The sequence below is a fragment of the Pongo abelii genome, chromosome 3, assembly GCF_028885655.2.
Source record: "Pongo abelii isolate AG06213 chromosome 3, NHGRI_mPonAbe1-v2.0_pri, whole genome shotgun sequence".
Taxonomy (NCBI): Eukaryota; Metazoa; Chordata; class Mammalia; order Primates; family Hominidae; genus Pongo; species Pongo abelii.
The window spans coordinates 60,498,683-60,507,500 of NC_071988.2; the positions used below are offsets into that span (position 1 = coordinate 60,498,683).

The 8,818-nt window shown below is 43.6% G+C and overlaps 1 pseudogene; it reads right to left on the reverse strand.

The window, feature by feature from the left end:
* Nucleotides 1-7,874: 7,874 nt before the first annotated feature.
* LOC112133112 (large ribosomal subunit protein uL22-like) lies at nucleotides 7,875-8,492 on the reverse strand (annotated as a pseudogene).
* Nucleotides 8,493-8,818: the final 326 nt, after the last annotated feature.

Below are 8,818 nucleotides of genomic sequence, written 5' to 3' on the forward strand. Positions count from 1 at the left end.
AATGATGGTTTCCAGCTTCATCCATGTCCCTACAAAGGACATGAACTCATCATTTTTTATGGCTGCATAGTATTCCATGGTGTATATGTGCCACATTTTCTTAATCCAGTCTATCACTGATGGGCATTTGGGTTGGTTCCAGGTCTTTGCTATTGTGAATACTGCTGCAATAAACATACGTGTGCATGTGTCTTTATAGCAGCATGATTTACAGTCCTTCGGGTATATACCCACTAATGGGATGGCTGGGTCAAATGGTATTTCTAGTTCTAGATCCTTGAGGAATGGCCACATTGTCTTCCACAATGGTTGAACTAGTTTACAGTCCCACCAACAGTGTAAAAGTGTTCTTATTTCTCCACATCCTCTCCACCACCTGTTGTGTCCTGACTTTTTAATGATCGCCATTCTAACTGGTGTGAGATGGTATCTCATTGTGGTTTTGATTTGCATTTCTCTGATGGCCAGTGATGATGAGCATTTCTTCATGTGTCTGTTGCCTGCATAAATGTCTTCTTTTGAGAAGTGTCTGTTCATATCCTTCACCCACTTTTTGATGGGGTTGTTTGTTTTTTTCTTGTAAATTTGTTTGCGTTCTTTGTAGAGTCTGAATATTAGCCCTTTGTCAGATGGGTAGATTGCAAAAATTTTTTCCCATCCTGTAGGTTGCCTGTTCACTCTGATGGTAGTTTCTTTTGCTGTGCAGAAGCTCTTTAGTTTAATTAGATCCCATTTGTCAATTTTGGCTTTTGTTGCCATTGCTTTTGGTGTTTTAGTCATGAAGTCCTTGCCCATGCCTATGTCCTGAATGGTATTGCCTAGGTTTTCTTCTAGGGTTTTTATGGTTTTAGGTCTAACATTTAAGTCTTTAATCCATCTTGAATTAATTTTTGTATAAGGTGTAAGGAAGGCATCCAGTTTCAGCTTTCTACATATGGCTAGCCAGTTTTCCCAGCACCATTTATTAAACAGGGAATCCTTTCCCCATTTCTTGTTTTTGTCAGGTTTGTCAAAGATCAGATGGTTGTAGGTGTGTGGTATTATTTCTGAGGCCTCTGTTCTGTTCCATTGGTCTGTATCTCTGTTTTGGTACCAGTACCATGCTGTTTTGGTTACTGTAGCCTTGTAGTATAGTTTGAAGTCAGGTAGCATGAGGCCTCCAGCTTTGTTCTTTTGGCTTAGGATTGTCTTGGTGATGCAGGCTCTTTTTTGGTTCCATATGAACTTTAAAGTAGTTTTTTCCAAATCTGTGATGAAAGTCATTGGTAGCTTGATGGGATGGCATTGAATCTGTAAATTACCTTGGGCATTATGACCATTTTCACGGTATTGATTCTTCCTATCCATGAGCATGGAATGTTCTTCCATTTGTTTGTTTGTGTCCTCTTTTATTTCATTGAGCAGTGGTTTGTAGTTCTCCTTGAAGAGGTCCTTCACATCCCTGTAAGTTGGATTCCTAGGTATTTTATTCTCTTTGAAAAAATTGTGAATGGGAGTTCACTCATGATTTGGCTCTCTGTTTGTCTGTTATTGGTGTATAGGAATGCCTGTGATTTTTGCACATTGATCTTGTATCCTGAGACTTTGCTGAAGTTGCTTATCAGCTTAAGGAGATTTTGGGCTGAGATGATGGGGCTTTCTAAATATACAATCATGTCATCTACAAACAGGGACAATTTGACTTCCTCTTTTCCTAATTGAATACCCTTTATTTCCTTCTCCTGCCTAATTGCCCTGGCCAGAACTTCCAACACTATGTTGAATAGGAGTGGTGAGAGAGGGTATCCCTGTCTTGTGCCAGTTTTCAAAGGGAATGCTTCCAGGTTTTGCCCATTTAGTATGATATTGGCTGCAGGTTTGTCATAAATAACTTATTATTTTGAGTTATGTCACATCAATACTTAATTTATTGAGAGTTTTTGGCATGAAGGACTGTTGAATTTTGTTGAGGCTTTTTCTGCATCTATTGAGATAATCATGTGGTTTTTGTCTTTGGTTCTATTTATATGCTGGATTACATTTATTGATTTGTGTATGTTGAACCAGCTTTGCACCCCAGGGATGAAGCCCACTTGATCATGGTGGATAAGCTTTTTGATGTGCTGCTGGATTCAGTTTGCCAGTATTTTATTGAGGATTTTTGCATTGATGTTCATCAGGGATATTGGTCTAAAATTCTCTTTTTTTGTTGTGTCTCTGCCAGGCTTTGGTATCAGGATGATGCTGGCCTCATAAAATGAGTTAGGGAGGATTCCCTCTTTTTCTATTGATTGAAATAGTTTCAGAAGGAATGGTACCAGTTCCTCCTTGTACCTCTGGTAGAATTTGGCTGTGAATCTGTCTGGTCCTGGACTTTTTTTGGTTGGTAGGCTATTAATTATTGCTTCAATTTCGGAGTCTGTTATAGGTCTATTCAGGAGTTCAACTTCTTCCTGGTTTAGTCTTGGGAGGGTGTATGCGTCCAGGAATTTATCCATTTCTTCTAGATTTTCTAGTTTATTTGCATAGAGGTGTTTATAGTATTCTCTGATGGTAGTTTGTATTTCTGTGGGATCAGTGGTGATATGCCCTTTATCATTTTTTATTGCGTCTATTTGATTCTTCTCTCTTTTCTTCTTTATTAGTCTTGCTAGTGGTCTATTAATTGTGTTGATCTTTTCAAAAAACCAGCTCCTAGATTCATTGATTTTTTGAAGGGATTTTTGTGTCTCTGTATCCTTCAGTTCTGCTCCGATCTTAGTTATTTCTTGCCTTCTGCTAGCTTTTGAATGTGTTTGCTCCTGCTTCTCTAGTTCTTTTAATTGTGATGTTAGGGTATCAGTTTTAGATCTTTCCTGCTTTCTCTTGTGGGCAGTTAGTGCTATAAATTTCCCTCTATACACTGCTTTAAATGTGTCACAGAGATTCTGGTATGTTGTGTCTTTGTTCTCACTGGTTTCAAAGAATATCTTTATTTCTGCCTTCATTTCGTTATTTACTCAGTAGTCATTCAGGAGCAGGTTGTTCAGTTTCCATGTAGTTGAGAGGTTTTGAGTGAGATTCTTAATCCTGAGTTCTAGTTTGATTGCACTGTGGTCTGAGAGACAGTTTGTTATAATTTCTGTTCTTTTACATTTGCTGAGGAGTGCTTTACTTCCAAGTATGTGGTCAGTTTTGGAATAAGTGTGATGTGGTGCTGAGAAGAATGTGTATTCTGTTGATTTGGGGTGGAGAGTTCTGTAGATGTCTGTTAGGTCTGCTTGGTGCAGAGCTGAGTTCAATTCCTGGATATCCTTGTTAACTTTCTGTCTCGTTGATCTGTCTAATGTTGACAGTGGGGTGTTAAAGTCTCCCATTGTTATTGTGTGGGAATCTAAGTCTCTTTGTAGGTCTCTAAGTACTTGCTTTATGAATCTGGGTGCTCCTGTATTGGGTGCATATATATTTAGGATAGTTAGCTCTTCTTGTTGAATTGATCCCTTTACCATTATGTAATGGCCTTCTTTATCTCTTTTGATCTGTGTTGGTTTAAAGTCTGTTTTATCAGAGACTAGGATTGCAACCCCTGCTTTTTTTTGCTTTCCATTTGCTTGGTAGACCTTCCTCCATCCCTTTATTTTGAGCCTATGTGTGTCTCTGCACATGAGCTGGGTCTCCTGAATACAGCACACTGATGGGTCTTGACTCTTTATCCAATTTGCCAGTCTGTGTCTTTTAATTGGGGCATTTAGCCCATTTATATGTAAGGTTAATATTGTTATGTGTGAATTTGATCCTGTCATTATGATGTTAGCTGGTTATTTTTCTCATTAGTTGATGCAGTTTCTTCATAATGTTGATGGTCTTTAAAATTTGGCATGTTTTTGCAGTGGCTGGTACTGGTTGTTCCTTTCCATGTTTAGTGCTTCCTTCAGGAACTCTTCTAAGGCAGGCCTGGTGGTGACAAAATCTCTCAGCATTTGCTTGTCTGTATTGGATTTTATTTCTCCTTCACTTATGAAGCTTAGTTTGGCTGGATATGAAATTCTGGGTTGAAAATTCTTTTCTTTAAGAATGTTGAATATTGGCCCCCACTCTCTTCTGGCTTGTAGAGTTTCTGCCAAGAGATCTACTGTTAGTCTGGTGGGCTTCCCTTTGTGGGTAACCCTTCTCTCTGGCTGCCCTTAACATTTTTTCCTTCATTTCAACTTTGGTGAATCTGACAATTATGTGTCTTGGACTTGCTATTCTCAAGGAGTATCTTTGTGGCATTCTCTGTATTTCCTGAATTTGAATGTTGGTATGCCTTGCTAGGTTGGGGAAGTTCTCCTGGATAATATCCTGCAGAGTGTTTTCCAACTTGGTTCCGTTCTCCCTGTCACTTTCAGGTACAACAATCAGACGTAGATTTGGTCTTTTCACATAGTCTCATATTTCTTGCAGGCTTTGTTCATTTCTTTTTACTCTTTTTTCTCTAAACTTCTCTTCTCACTTCATTTCATTCATTTGATCTTCAATCATTGATACCCTTTCTTCCAGTTGATTGAATCGGCTACTGAAGCTTGTGCATGCATCACGTAGTTCTCGTGCCATGGTTTTCAGCTCCATCAGGTCATTTAAGGACTTCTCTACACTGGTTATTCTAGTTAGCCATTTGTCTAATCTTTTTTCAAGGTTTTTAGCTTCTTTGTGATGGGTTTGAACATCCTCCTTTAGCTCAGAGAAGTTTGATCATCTGAAGCCTTCTTCTCTCAACTCATCAAAGTCATTTTCTGTCCAGCTTTGTTCTGTTGCTGGTGAGGAGCTGCATTGCTTTGGAGGAGAAGAGGCACTCTGATTTTTAGAATTTTCAGCTTTTCTGCATTGGTTTCTCCCCATCTTTGCAGTTTTATCTATCTTTGGTCTTTGGTGATGGTGACGTGCAGATGGGGTTTTGGTGTGGAAGTCCTTTCTGTTTGTTAGTTTTCCTCCTAACAGTCAGGACCCTCAGCTGCATGTCTGTTGGAGTTTGCTGGAGGTCCACTCCAGACTCTGTTTGCTTGGGTATCACCAGCGGAGGCTGCAGAACAGCGAATATTGCAGAACAGCAAATGTTGCTCCCGATCGTTCCTCTGGAAGCTTTTTCTCAGAGGGGCACCCAGCCATGTGAAGTGTCAGTCTGCCCCTACTGGGAGGTGCCTCCCAGTTAGGCTACTCAGGGATCAGGGACCCACTTGAGGAGGCAGTCTGTCCATTCTCAGATCTCAGACTCCGTGCTGGGAGAACCACTACTCTCTTCAAAGCTGTCAGACAGGGACATTTAAGTCTGCAGAAGTTTCTGCTGCCTTTTGTTCAGCTATGCCCTGCCCCCAGAGGTGGAGTCTACAGAGGCAGGCAGGCCTCCTTGAGCTCCACCCAGTTCGAGTTTCCCAGCTGCTTTGTTTACCTACTCAAGCCTCAGCATTGGCGGGCACCCCTCCCCCAGCCTCGCTGCCGCCTTGCAGTTCAATCTTAGACTGCTGTGCTAGCAATAAGCGAGGCTCCATGGGCATGGGACCCTCCAAGCCATGCATGGGATATAATCTTCTGGTGTGCCGTTTGCTAAGACCCTTGGAAAATTGCAGTATTAGGGTGGGAGTTACCCAATTTTCGAGGTGCCATCTGTCTCAGCTTCCCTTGGCTAGGAAAGGGAATTCCCTGATCCCTTGTGCTTCCCGGGTGAGGCAATGCCTCGCCATGCTTAGGCTCATGCTTGGTGGGCTGCACCCACTGTCCTGCACCCACTATCCTGCACCCACTGTCTGACAAGCCCCAGTGAGATGAAGCCGGTACCTCAGTTGGAAATGCAGAAATCACTCGTCTTCTGTGTCATTCACGCTGAGAGCTGTAGACTGGAGCTGTTCCTGTTTGGCCATCTTGGAACCTCCCCTCCCATCATGTCCACTTCTGTAGAAACACTTTTGTAAATTGATAGCAATATGCACAATTTATGTTCTTTACAGTACTGTTTGTACTAGTGAAAAAAATTAAAAATAAACCAATGTCTTTCAATATAGGAATGGTTAAGTAAACTACCTCCATATTTTCACGGGATCCTTGGGGTGTCACCTTGTCAGCTGGAAACCTCTGTGGTTGGTGGCACCTTTGCCTGAGTTCTGCTGAGGCCCACTGTGCTTGTTCCACTAACTCGGCCCAGAAGGCTGCTTTCGGCTTGCGCTACCAGCCTGGATCCCATGCCTGCCAAGGGTGAGCCAGGTGCAGAGCACCAAGGGGTGTGTGAGCAAGCACAGGGTCTGGCCATGTGCACAGCCAGGCATGCCAGCTGTGGCAGGACAAGCAGCTCCAGGCATTGGCACAGGCACTGGCTCTGTGCCAGTCTGTGGCTGGACCAGGCATACCAAAAGTAGTTTCCACTGCAGGCGCCGGAGAACATGGTGGTGCTCAGAAGCTTGGAGACACCAGGAACCACAAAACCCCAAAGAGGGTGCCACAGCCCTGGCTCAGGGAGCCCCTAAGTCTGGGCTCCCTGAAGGACCACACCTCTTCTCTTCTTCTCGTTGCCTGCAACGTGGACAAGGTGGGGTGTGTGTTTCAGGCCTGTTTGTGTTACAGCTCTTTCAGTTCTGCCATTTGGTGGGTCCTGAGTTCTTGTCCCACATCCAGGAAGAATGAGGTAAATGGACAACTGGAGGATGAGCAAGGTGAAGGGGTGCTTTATTGAGTGGCAGTACAGCTCTCAGGAGACCCAAAGTGGGTAGCTCTTTCCCACAGGCAGGTCCCCCATTGTCTCTGCAGCCCTCAGTAGAGAGGGGACCCAGAGTGGTTAGCTCCTCTTTACAGGCAGGTTGTCCAGTTGTCTCTGTGAGTTCTGGGTTTTTATGGTCTTCAGAAGGGAGGAAGTATGTGCTGATTGGTCCATGGGTGGCCCTTGGTGGGCCTGGAAAAAAACACCGTAAGTTTTCACTTGAGTCTGTGGAACTGGCAGCCCAGTCCCTAGGTTTCTGGCCATCCCTGCCTTGAAGGTGGGGTTTCACTGGGGACCCACCCTTTTCTGCCCAGGAGCCTGTCTGCTTCCTGCTGCTGCTCATGGCACTCAGGCTGTTCATGCCAAGGGGTGCCTGCAGGCCTGAGCTGAGCCACCTTCAGCCCTCACCTTGGCCTCCCTCCCATGCTCTTTGGTGCCCAAAGTCCAGAGGGGACTGGGGTGGCAGAGGGCTGGCATGTTAGTACTGCCCCAAGCATACACGCACCCAGCTGGGTCTTGACCACACGTAGGCTTGGCTACAACTTTGCTTCAGAATTGGAGTGGGTCCCAGGAGCAGGGAGAGGCCAGGCAGTGGGAGCAGGCACTTCTGAGTCTGGGGGGCAGGGGGGCTTCCCGGGCCCCCAAGAGCACAGGGATGTCCTGGTCCACAGCCGCAGCTGGGCAGCTGCATTTGTGCCTGGGAGTGTGGGGCTCCCACCCCACCAACTCAGAAGGGGATGGGGCTCCTGCCTGTTCCCAGCTCCCACCACCTCTGCAGAGTGAACAGCCCCAGCCACGCCTCCCCAGCTGCAGCCAGTGTCTTTGCAGCAGTGGCTCCAGATGGCCTGCTGCCATCATCAATATGTGGAGTGAAATTTCATGCAACCTCTGAAAAGAAAGGTTTAAATCTATAAACATTGCCATGAAAATAACAACTTAAAGGTGGTATATATAATATTCTTTTGTTATTGTTTGGTTTGTGGTTAAAAAATAAAATAAAATAATAATATAATGGGCTAGTAAATGTCTAAAAATAAAAGTGGGGAGGTTAAGGGAGAGGAGAAATACACACCAAACAGTTGTAGTGAGGATCTTGAGTGGTGTGGATGAAATTATGGAGAATTTTCCCATTTCTGTAGTGTTCATATTATTATTATTTTTCCTTTTAATTGCATTTATTTTAATGCTGAATTTACTCCTGTGCCATAAGTTTTTGTTTCTTCAGTTTCTTCTGGGATATCTTTTTCTTCTGGGTAACCTCCTTTTCTGGTCTAGGAACAATCTTCATTTTCAGTAAGGATCTTCTCTGTGTGGCAGGGGGAGCTCATGTATGGGTTAATCCAACCATGAGCTCTGTAAGTCCAGCGGCGCATCTTAGGTGCTTTGTTTACTTGGTTATACTCAATGACCAAAGAATCTACATCTAAACACTTGAGTTCAGCATTACTCTCTGCATTTTTAAGCATGTGCAACAAAAATTCGGCACTCTTTTGGGGCCACCGACCTTGTGTCCAGCCCCACTGCTTGGCCTGGACACACCTGCTAACTCCACCATTGTAACGTCAGAACAGTGCGCACTGTTTCTGTAAAGTGATATCTTTCAAATACTTCATGGCTTTTCATATATGCATACCCTTGATGGCCTGGGTAGTTTCACAAGTGTTCTTAAAGTGAACACGAAGATTGGAACCTCTTGATTTGCATGATTTTGTGGGGTTCTCCAGGTCATGTGAATAGCAAACCATTTTCACAGATTACCTCAGGCCACTTAGGGAAAGAGAGCATGTTCAAACTATTACAAACTGTAAAACTCCGTAATAATAAGAGCCAATATTTTATTGAGGGCTTGCTACCAAACACTATCCTCTGTTCTTGGCATGCATTACTGCCTTTAGTTATCTCAGTTGTCCTTTGAAGCAAGTTCTGTTATTTTCTGTGAGGAATATGAGGCATAGGTGAGGTTGAGTGTCAGACAGCAAGACAGTAAGTGGTGGAGTTAAAATTCAAACCCAGATCCTGACTCAATAGCCACTATATTCTGGGGGTTCACACACACACACATTCTCACACACAGAGAGTGCAGTTAAAATCTTTACAAGGGCAATTACAAACAATAAAAATGCCAACGATATAATA